We start from the raw sequence: 12658 nt of genomic DNA on the forward strand, positions 1-12658 counted from the left end.
AGCTAACATGAGAATGCGCACATCCGCAGAGGGTGGGAAATTCAAACCCGATTCCAGTCTGAAAACTATTGGCCAACAGCTAAGGTGTTAATTAGTGATGGGAAAACGAAGCTTCATGAAGCACTTGTGATATTTTTTGACTCCCCTAGATGGTGCTCTTGGTTTAAATATAAAGGCTAGTGCAAAGAAAATTGATTACATTTCCACTGCATTTTTCAACCAAGAGTGCCATCTAGAGGAGTCATAAAATATCACAAGTGCTTCATGAAGCTTCATTTTCCCATCACTAGTGTTAATGTGCTTATTAGAAGATGTTTGAATAATAAAAAGTCAAATAAAAATATATAGATATCCGTATGTCACGTGACTATTTCTCTGAACACGCCCCCTGCGGCAGAAAAGTAGAGGCGCAGCGTTAATGGATTAATAACGGCAAAAACTAGCGTTTATCCGTCAACTTTCCACCCAAGAGCATTGAAAGTCACTTTGATGAAAAGGACATGATTTACATGCGCAAGGTGGACATGTTGGATTGCCGATGAAGTGACAAACTTTGTGACACTGCTACGTGGAATTACCCCATCTCTTACACCGGTGAGTGCTTTCAAATCTGATCATACAAACGCTTTACAAGTTTGTACAATCCGGATTTATTCCCCCTTCATGTGTGGTCAAGATGCCATCAAAGTTGGCATAATTCACGCAAGTGTTGCAGTGTTACTTATGTACGCTAGCAACTTAGTAGCTGCTAATTCGGTCATTTATACCGTAAAAAGTCTTTCAGTTATTCAATTCAACTGTGTAATATCTATTAAACCGCAGAAGCACAAATGAACGAAACAGATTATTTCCCCCACATTTTGCGTGTGGTAACAGTTAGCATCTGCTGATTTAGCCACCATGTACAAAGTGCAACATTGGCTACACATTGGCTCCTCTTTTGGTAGCCTGAAGAATGCTCGATCCTTTTTTTGCCTCTTCTCGTTGTGGTAGCTGGTCCACAACAGCTCTCAATCTTTGTTAAAGTGTGGCGTTTGCCGTTTACTCAAAGTGGCAGATGTGTTTTCTATGCTGCTAAAATGGCTACGCTAACGTCCATTTTGGGACACGTCGTGTCAACGTCCGGATCTCTATTGTAAAATATTTTTGGGCAAATTGCTACATAGAGCAGCTTTAAGCACAAAAGTAAATTGATTTTATTTTACAATCCACATTTAGAAATTTTGTGACAACAAAAAAATCTTTCCACACAAAATATATTGCCTTTTTTAATCTCCATGTTATATCCATATAGCATGTCGCAAGTTGTTGAGCGCTAGCTAGCATTGGCTTGACTTCTAAATTAATTTTATTTTACAATACACATTTTGAAATTCTGTGACAACAAAAAAATCTTTCCACACAAAATGTATTGCCTTTTTTAACCTCCGTTATATCCATATAGCATGTCGCAAGTTGTTGAGCGCTAGCTAGCATTGGCTCGACTTCTATGCAATTAAAACATTTGCACATCTTTGCTAACATTCTGAATGGAATCACCCCAAAAAATGCTAAATGACAACTGAAATAAATCTCACTTGTTGTAGTATATAGTTTGTTTTCAGATTAGACAGACATTAACATTCAAGAATTTTATTATCCATCCCTGTGAATGGGCGTAGCATGGCAGCCAAGTTTGATGACTCGGCATGAAGCAACTAAATACAAATCTACAAGCCCAGAGCTGAATCAAATGTCTTACCAGCATTTTTTCCTGTACTTCTAAGTATATGTACTTAACTATTGAGTGCGAGTACTTTTGCCACATCTGTGTAATTGAGACAACAAATATTAAAATAGAGTTCCGTTACTTGACAAAATAGCTCTTTCTGCATTGCCGATCATGCATATGATGTTGTTTAAGGGCAAGGCCAGCCGTGCCTGGCCTTGCCCGCCCCTCCCAGGAAATACGGCAGACCTTCACATCCTACATAGGGAACGTAACAGAGGCTTGAAATGTTGTTCAAAAGTTATTTGCCCTCCAGCTTAGCGACTGGCACATGATTCAGCAGAGGCTCAAATGTGGAGGCTGCACGCACATGTATACACACATTTTTACGCCATTAGCTTGACAAACCAGAGTGAGCAGAGCGAGCCCGCAGGCCACCACAATCCCATACGTTAGCCATTTTCCAAACAAATGGAGCTCGTTCATAACGGGGGTCCTGGCACGTCAGCCTTGAAAATATGCATCGGTCGTGGATTAGGATTTCCTGGCAGCTTCGAGGCTTAAGTTGCCAAAAGCCAACGCTGTAATGTTGCTGTGGAAGAAGAGGCTTTTTTCTTGGAGAACAGCGGCTGTTGTGGTACTTTGGTGAACTTGTTTTCCAGATTGGTTGCAGATGTGAGCTCGCTTCAAGCAGACAGAGTGATATCATCGACTTATAAATATATTCACGAGAAAGGGGCAAGCACGGGAAAAACGACTGCTTTTGTTCCAGTCAAAAACATTCAAAATACAACTTGCTCTATATCTCAACACAGGCGAGGCTGGTCTTGAATTATCTGCTATAGGCCCAGACAGTTGGGGATTTCCCATCATGCACTACTCTGCCCTCTCCTCTTCCATCTGTTCTTGTTCAAACGCCATTATTATAAACGGCGTCATCGCTCTCGCTTCAGGGCTTCTGCCGTCAGCGAGACAACCAGCACTTTAAGTCTCACATTTGTTTACGTGTCACTTCCTGTCAAGAGTTTGTTCTTGTTTTCACTTGGATTTGGTTTTGTTATGTTAAACTTGAAAGACATTCCTCCATTACGTGTGGATCAAATTCAATGCTTCAAAATGATAAATGGCTAAAAAAAATAGAAATTCATGTCCCCAAAAAATACTTTGTGTATGCATGATGCGGAGATGCAACATACACCAACTAAATGTGATTATATTTCATGGTAATTTGAATTCATCATTTATTTTATATTATTGTTAGTGATGGCAAAATCGAAACTGTGTTTTGGTACGTACCGGAACACAGACGGAACTTGTAGTGATGGGAAAACAAAGCTTCATGAAGCACTTGTGATATTTTTTGACTCCCCTAGATGGTGCTCTTGGTTTACATATAAAGGCTAGTGCAAAGGAAATTGATTACATTTCCACTGCATCTTTCAACCAAGAGTGCCATCGAGAGGAGTCAAAAAATATCACAAGTGTTTCATGAAGCTTCATTTTCCCATCACTAGGAACTTGTGATTCGAATCGCGTTCCTAAATCTGCCTCACGTGGCCTCCAAACATATTTTACAACTGGCCACCAGATGTCGCTGTGGGGAGATGTTTTGAACGTTCCAAAAAATCGATTATTTTTGTGAATCAATTCTTCCAAATGATTTTATCATTTCAATGTTCCATTTCTGCCATGCCTAATTATTGTAACACAAGTTGTATTGTATTACTTTTATTGATACTGTTAGTAGTGTAGTATTTTTTATTTGTTGTTGTTGACAACTGTTAATTTGACTAGTAAGAACACGTTGACTGCATTTCTACGTGTGTATCTATAAGTATATACGTGTTAAGTGTTTTGTATATGGGCGGGGTCACCCTTCATTTAAGGTTGGTGGTTGAGGCCACCACTTTTTAAGAGGGTTTCCGTAATCTGTTATAAAAACAACTGTTGTATGTGAAGAGAATGCTGGACATTAGTGATGGGAAAATGAAGCTTCATGAAGCACTTGTGATATTTTTTGACTCCTCTAGATGGCACTCTTGGTTGAAAGATGCAGTGGAAATGTAATCAATTTCCGTTGCACGAGCCTTTATATTTAAACCAAGAGCACCATCTAGGGGAGTCAAAAAATATCACAAGTGCTTCATGAAGCTTCGTTTTCCCATCACTACTGGACATGGTGCATGGTGAATAAATGAAGAGCTTGCAAACCTGGTTCCATCTTGTTTTTGTTTTTTTGCTCACTGACTCAGAGGCCTTGGCCATCCACGGCTAGTAAGAGGGCGGAACAACAACAAAAATCTTACATAGGGATGTTCAATACTACTTTTTTTCTTCTTTTTACTTTTAATCGCAAAAAAAGAAGAAGGTGTAGTGCAGTGAAATGATCCATGATGATTGATCAACATATTGAAAATGTTATGTTCGAAAAGCAAAAACATGTTTACATATTTCATCATATTTATTTCTGAATTTTATACTGGCCGACGTCAGTTAACTTCGAGTGGCCCAACATAGTTATGTAGAGGCGCCAGGCAAACGGGCCACTGTTGATGTCGAACCCTAGGTAAACGACCTGGGGACACTTCTTGTTGTACCTTTGCTCATGTAAACGATATCATCATCGTCATGTTACGATATTAAAAACAGCAGGTTAAAAAGTCCGGGGGGGGGGGGGGGGGGGGGTCTATTTTTGCAGTTCCAGAACCCTCTGGTGGTTAGTTTATTAGTGCAGTTTAATTTTAAGTACAGTGCAAACCAGTGTTAGATTAACACTGAGAGTGTTAAATCTAACACTAGAAAAGTGTTTATATGTGTCCACACCAATAAATGTAAATCTGACACTTTTCAAAGTTTTACTTCACACTTCACCAGTGTTACTCCAACACTGTATAGTGTTCTATCTACACTGGTGTGGTAGAGTAGTGTTGAAAGTAGTCTACACTAGTGTCAGTGTTAAACATTTAATTCTGCCAAACTTCACTTAACTCTGATGTTTGAGTGTATTGCAGTGTTAAAAATTTAACTTACACTACACTTTACTCTGATAAATGGTACTTTATTTATATCCCATTTTTTTCCTCCTTACAAGGCCCTTAAAGCGCTCTACATTTTGACGACTGATGACACAGCATCAGGACCAACTGGGGGTTTAGTATCTTGCTCAAGGACACTTTGACATATACACACTGGCCTGGGATCGAACCCACGGGAGACGACCACATGAACACTGAGCCATGCTGTCCCGACGACAACAACTGGATTTATCGATATTGAAATGTCGACAGCACGCTGGAAATTTGCAAAAGTTTCTCCTTCACCGGAAATGAGGGTGTGGTCAATTTAACACTCAAGGTAGTGCTATTCAGGTTACACCCATCATCCACCCCAACACTCAAGGAAATATACTCTGACCAAATCACTTTTTATCCTAACAGTGTTAAAATAACACTGCTTACTGCATATTTCATCAAACACTGGAAATTTAGTGTAGGCATGTTTTGGCCACCTACATTTAAGCCCCTCCCTAATGGCTAGTTGAAGGGGAACGTAACACGTTTGAGTTCCTCCACAAATTGACTCCATTCACAATGTGTGTGTGCAGAAGCAAGTGCTTCGATATTGTCATTAGTGATTGTAGTTCGATTATATACATTGAGGTTAATGTTGCCTGTACTTTGAACTACTTTTATAATTTTGACCTAAGCTTTTTTTTTATTAACTTTTTTAAATATACCAACCTCCTCACATGTCGTGATAATTATCATATCGTGAGGTTTATATCGTGATAATATCGTATTGTGACGTTTTGGATATCGATACATCCCTCATATATAGTAAGTAGCCTATTTATGGTTTCTTTGCCTTCCAAATTCAGATGGGATAAGCTGTGACCTCAATGAAGACAATCCCGATAGAAAATGGATAGATGGAGGTTGACGAGCACCCCGGAATGAGCGTCCCACCCTTTCAACCCCGACAGTGGACAAGGGAAGTAAGTGACAGTGAGGGGAAGAGAGACAAGAGGGGGGGGGGGGGGGGTCCAATAAAATGTAATCCTGTTATACCGTTCCCACTTGAGGGCAACAACAATAATAAAGATTTCCCTAATAACGCAGACCGAAAACCCAAATGGAAGACAACTCCCGCGGTCAAGTGGCACACTTGTACATACATCCTCTCATTAGCCCCACTGCTGTCGGGCTGGCGAGAGGCCCCCGAGATGTGGGCGTGATGGCAAAGCAAGAGTTAAGTCAAACAAATGTGTTTCATCAAACTGTACTTTGCGCTGCTCTGCATAAAGGAATTGCAGGAGGAACGAACGGGGAGCGAGGTGGGAACTTGTGAGCCCCGAGGAAACCAATCAGCACCTTCGAACCTCCCTTCCTGTGTCAAAAACACCAGGGTCTCAGGTGTGTGCTACCAGATGTGATTGTTTGTGTAGCAATTACTCTTTTGCACATAAACACAGTCTGGATTTACACTACAGGTCCAAGTGTCCAATATTTGATTATTTTAACTATTTTTTTTAAATATAGATGATCACAATGAAGGGATTGAACTACTGTAATGCAGCATAAGAGATGTGCAGATGAGGGGACAGCGCGAATGGTTGGCCATGGCCGAATCCCTAAAGAGGGGCTGAGTAGTCAGCTGAACGGAAAGAATAAGATCATTAACACCTATGTCCTGCCAGCATTGCCTGGAAGCGATCCAAGCCACTGATATCAAGACCACCCGAAGTCTAGCGTCTTAAGGCTGTACACAAAACTGAAAGAGTGGGGACCGCGGACAAGTTAGCGTCATGGGTACCATACAGGAGAAAACAACAGGCCTCCAAGAATACATCAAGACGATGGGCCCCAGGGACGACCTGCTTAGTGAATGTCTCAAACAAAGGAAAAGGAGCCAGATGGACTGTCATGGAAAAACAAGCCCCCGGCAAGTGGAAATTTTGTTTTTAAAGGTATTAAATGTACATGAAAAATAATGACGTTATCAAATTAATTCTTGACAAAATGTTAACTTTCTGCAACTAAAAATGGCTCAATGAGTCAAGTTTCTCTTTAAAGGGGAAGTCAACCTTAAACATTTCTTGACAATAATAAGCTATATGTGACCTCACTAGTCTAAACATGACATTCTGATTGATATTACAATTGTGGAATATGAGTTATGAAGCAAAATCCAGCCATCCATCTCAGGAGGGCGGCCATTTTGCCACTTGCTGTCGACTGAAGATGTTCTTCCTTCCCTTGCGTCGATGTAAGTAGTGATGGGAAAACGAAGCTTCATGAAGCACTTGTGATATTTTTTGACTCCCCGAGATGGTGCTCTTGGTTTAAATATAAAGGCTAGTGCAAAAGAAATTGATTACATTTCCACTGCATCTTTCAACCAAGAGTGCCATCTAGAGGAGTCAAAAAATATCACAAGTGCTTCATGAAGCTTCATTTTCCCATCACTAGATGTAAGTGGCTAAATTAAAAGTAGCCTGTGCGTCAGCTACGCTATAGCCTTAAATAAATGAGTACTCGCGTTACCTGTGGTGCTCAAAAAATGCAAAATAACTATTTCAGCCTTTAGTTCCTGATCGAAAAACGGCCACAAGAGTGGGAACCGATACCAGTATCGATATCCGTCGCGAGTACGATACGATAACTGGTATCGGTACTCGCCCATCCTTACTTGAGATCTGAGCAACTGTAATGTCATTTTCACTCGAGTGAAGTAGCAAAATGGCCACCTTCTGATATAAACGGCTGGAATATGCTGCTTAACTCATATTCCACAAACGCAATATTAACCAGAATACCGTAGTGGGGCTGCATAGAACAATACTTCTTTTTTTTTAATAATAATAATTGGGGTGGGGAAGGTCACCTTTTAAAAATCAGTTATTTCTGAAAATAAATAGCTTGCTCATTTCCAACCCGAAGTATATGGCGAAAGAAAAATGAAGAGATTTTAATGTAAAAATATGAAACTTTTTATTGATAATATACCACTTAATTCTTCGAGTATTACCATTTTCCCCCCATAAAACTGCATTTCTTTTGGGGTCCTAATACTCCTTTGTAAGTGACATGCTGTGATTTTGGGTATCACGATATTGTGAGCATACTGACAAACGCTCCAATGTATTTGACGCGAAGGAGTAATGAATGCCTTATTATTACACTTCCATGCCTTATCAAACGCGTTGCCTCAAATATTCATCATGAGTGACAGGGTGAGTGACAATATCAATCATATTCTCAAGACGGCGTGAATTATTAAGTGAGGTAGTGTAACAAAGCCTGGCAACGTTATTTATCTGCGTGAGCGCAAGTGCGCGTGCCTTTACAGCATCAGAACCGAGTGTCACCCGCCTTCCTGTTCCCGCACCTCCCTGCCAGCCCAGAGCGTCGCACTCAAGGCACTTTGCAGAATCAAACAATTTCACGCAGCTACTGGAGGAGGAAATGAACTGGGCCGCGAGCAATAATAAAATTATACAAATGTTATTACAGACTCGCCTGCTACTGTCCTACTTTAATTCAAATGTGGGCACTGCAGGCAGCGCTGGTGGCGCAGACCTTCCTGAATAAATCAACATTAGCTTACGTCTAAATTATTAAGGAAGTGGGAGACTTTCTTGTTTATAGTATGAATTATTGAACAAGTGTTTAACGCAGTTTTTCCTCCATGAATCCCCAAATATTAATTGCTAATGATCTTTAAGGTGTGTGTTTTATCTTTTGCCCTTTCTGCACCGCACTGGGAATTGAAATTGCAAATGCAAATTGTGAAGTATGAAGAAGTCAGTCTGTGCTCGATGGATGCATTAGCAAACTTTTCGTTATTTCGTCATTTGTTAGCTGAAATTTGAACAATACTGCATATAAATGAATGGCTGATTTTCTTTCTTTCTTTCTTTTTTTCTTTCTTTCTTTCTTCAATATCAAACCAACAGTTGAACATGGTATTGATAGGTACTTCGGAATGGCCTGAGCAAAAATTTATAGTCCGGACTTGAATCTGATTGAAATACTGTGTCATGACCTTAAAAAGGACGCTCACACTCAAAAAGTCCAGTTCGAGTGTTACGGAATCCAAACTTTTTCACAGCGCTGTATGTAGTATACATATAAAAGTATATGTATATACCTTTACATTTTTTTTTAATTCAGTGAATGATGTAGGTAGTGATGGGAAAATGAAGCTTCATGAAGCACTTGTGATATTTTTTGACTCCTCTAGATGGCACTCTTGGTTGAAAGATGCAGTGGAAATGTAATCAATTTCCTTTGCACTTGCCTTTATATTTAAACCAAGAGCACCATCTAGGGGAGTCAAAAAATATCACAAGTGTTTTATGAAGCTTCATTTTCCCATCACTAGATGTAGGCCTACCACTCGGCCTATAAGCGAAGTGCACAATTCCTCTGTGAATGAGTGAGATCAAGTTCTTTACAAAAAAAAAAAAGGCAGTCACTGAAATTTTGTATGCTAGCACAAAAGTGTATGCCTAATTGTGCACCTTCAAGTTTGCAAGCATTGATTAAAAGACTTTAAGCCTTAAGTGACAAAATGTTCGGTACACTTTGTGCCATGTTTAATTGCTCTAATGGAATTCATAGGCTTGGATGCTGGCGGGAAAAAACACAATTGCACACCTCCAACCATTTCACCCTAAGAATGAAAGAATAAATGAGGTTATAAACCTGACGAATGTAAAAGATGGTGACATTTTTTATCATTATTTTTTAACACATTCATTTTGTCAACATCTTGAAACCGAGGGAACAAACAGCTAATATGATAAGCTAGCTAGCTAACGGACAGCAGTGATGGGAAAACGAAGCTTCATGAAGCACTTGTGATATTTTTTGACTCCTCTAGATGGCACTCTTGGTTGAAAGATGCAGTGGAAATGTAATCAGTTTCCTTTGCACTAGCCTTCATATTTAAACCAAGAGCACCATCTTGGGGAGTCAAAAAATATCACAAGTGCTTCATGAAGCTTCGTTTTCCCATCACTAACGGACAGCGACACTAATGGAGCGACAGAACATGAGATCAACCCGACCAGAAATTGTTTAAGTAATATCATTTTGGAATATTCAAGCTTGTTCGCCAATGTCCTGCAAAACGCTGATCATGGTTTCACTGTTCCAAGTTGTCGTGCTTGGAGCTCTCCTTCACTACTTGTGCCAAAATTGGATTAGACCCCGCGCTTTTGTAATCGTATCGTATTAAAATAAATACAAGACATTTTGAGCCCTCTATTTCATGAGAATAATATTTTTTTCCCCCATTAAAACCCTGACATATATGATCTGACACATGCATTGCATGGATAATCCATTAGCGGGCAGTATGATGGCAGCTGATGGCTTTTCCAGCGACCTTGCAAGATCGCCCCAATTGAGAAAGGAGAGACACATTTACTTTTTAATAGTGGGAAATGTTCAGATTTTTGGAAATAACTAATATGTTGACCGGATGTATCAAATATGAGTCATATGTGGAAGTTGATTTTCAAAACCATTAAAAAAAAAAATCCCTCCAAAAGGACCAATAAATAGTCTATTTACATTATTTTATTTTTATTTTCTCTCATATATTTCATGGTTCAGGCTTTATAGGGTTAAAGGCTATTGGCAGGTCCCACTGACTCACCAAAAACGACACTACTTAAGACTAGTGATGGGAAAATGAAGCTTCATGAAGCACTTGTGATATTTTTTGACTCCTCTAGATGGCACTCTTGGTTGAAAGATGCAGTGGAAATGTAATCAGTTTCCTTTGCACAAGCCTTTATATTTAAACCAAGAGCACCATCTAGGGGAGTCAAAAAATATCACAAGTGCTTCATGAAGCTTCGTTTTCCCATCACTACTTAAGACCTGCACAAAAGCAAGACTTATTTTCTCATTTGTCCGAGAAGGTGCACAAAACATCACATATTGTATATCCACATACATAGCCCATAAGGGCAGGAAAGATGATTAAAAGGAGATTAGCCGGTGTTGGCCTCAAGTGAAGAATATTTATAGCGCAACAAAGGTGCAAATTAGAGAAAAACAATTGCGAATAGTTAAATAGGCCAGTCAGTGTCAAGTGAAGTAAGGCCTATCACATGTATTGTGTCACTCACTGTGTGAGCAATGGATGGAAAGTGCACATTCCAGGCTCGTGGCTGCCCTCCCCTGGAGAAACACTTGAGGTGAGCCTTTATTTTACACAAGAGACCAACCACTAAGTGATGCTGTTGTCGCATTTAGACTGTGACTGAAAAACCTCATCAATTTCAACAATAATGGCATATATACAGACGATCAAAGTTGTCACAAAAAAAAAAGAAAAAAAAAAGCTGCAAATTGCAATGGAATTAGATCACATAAAGATGACACTTTACTTAAGGAAATTACTCTAATAAATCTTCCAAGGTGGAGTAATATGCCGAGATACTGTAAGTGATTTGATCAGTGATCTGCAGACGGTTGTCTTGTGTGAGGAGTTCTTGCTCCTGTAACTACTCCATTTAAAATGTGTGAAATGCAACCAAAAAAAAGGAATATGTTTTTTGGCTTTTATTATAAGGTCACTGATGGTAACATACAGTAAAAACCTAATACTGTAAATGTTTTTTTTGTTTGTTTGTTTTAATATCACTGGCATTGGGCAAAACCTCAAAAGTCACTATTTGGTCAAATTAATATTTTTCAAAAAATCTTTACTATTGGCCGTCCATTCAACACATGTGGGTGTTGTTTATTTATTTATTTATCTATTTAATAATTATTTAATTGTTTAATTATCCGTCCATTTTCCGAACCGATTATTATTATTTAATTTTATGTGTGTGTGTGTGTGGGGGGGGGGGGGGGGGGGTCTCCTGAAAAGTGGCTTTTTAGCTAAGAATCTAAAATATAATTTAATCCTGAGATTGCAGGCCAATATGATGTTAAAGTTTGATCCCTAAATGATCTATAACAGTAAAGACCCCTCTGAATGTGTGTGTGTGTGTGTATATGTATATATATATATATATATATATATATATGTCAAAATTAAAGCGTTAATAATTAATCACAAAAAAATATTGCATTAATCATGTATTAATGCAGATTAATCACACTATTAGTTTTGACAACAGATGATCCTTAAAATTGACAGCGGATGGTTACATAAAGGCAGCACAGGTTGTGTTTGAGCAATAAACATAACTACATGCATTCAAGTAAAGCATTTAATAAATGTTTGCGTATGACATTCAGAATATTTGTTCATGTCATACTTATTATTTATTTTAAATTATGAAAATAATTAACTCTTAGGAAGGATGAGCGTGTGCAGTGGATCAAAATTTTTTGACGTCCTCATAACATTAAATGTAGAAAGATTTAACACATAACAGGTGCTCTTTAAATTTGGCAGTCAAAAAATGTTGATAAAAAGCCTTTTTAATTAAGCGATTAATCATGATTAATTAAAATTCTAAGATGTGATTAATCCGATTAAAAGAATGTAATCGTTTGACAGCTCTAGTATATACAGAATACCATTACTCATAGGCAAATTGTATATTGTCAAAATTAAAGCGTTAACTCTGCAGATTAACTACAATTCTTTAAAGTGTTTTTTTTCTTACACTCAGTTTTATTTACTTCCTGTTTTAGTCCATAACCTGCAGCCACTGGCGTGAAAATAGACAAACACGGACTGTAGGTAGTTTTACTTTCAGTTGTACTTGACGCTTGTCGGAGAAATCTCAAGTAATTTGTACACTTTACAAAGCCAAATTCAAATAGCATAGTTGTATGTTTTTGCCGTATCATCTCACAGGAAAAATATCCTGCTCAAGTTCCTTCAGGGGGCCTCGCAAATTCTGAAGTCTGCTGCTTGTGAACACAACTAAAAAAACAGGCAGTACAGTAGCTCTCGAGGACCAGGGTTCCCTAT

The sequence above is a fragment of the Leptonotus elevatus genome, chromosome 1 (genome assembly GCF_054856555.1).
Source record: "Leptonotus elevatus isolate MCC_2025b chromosome 1, RoL_Lele_1.0, whole genome shotgun sequence".
Lineage (NCBI taxonomy): Eukaryota > Metazoa > Chordata > Actinopteri > Syngnathiformes > Syngnathidae > Leptonotus > Leptonotus elevatus.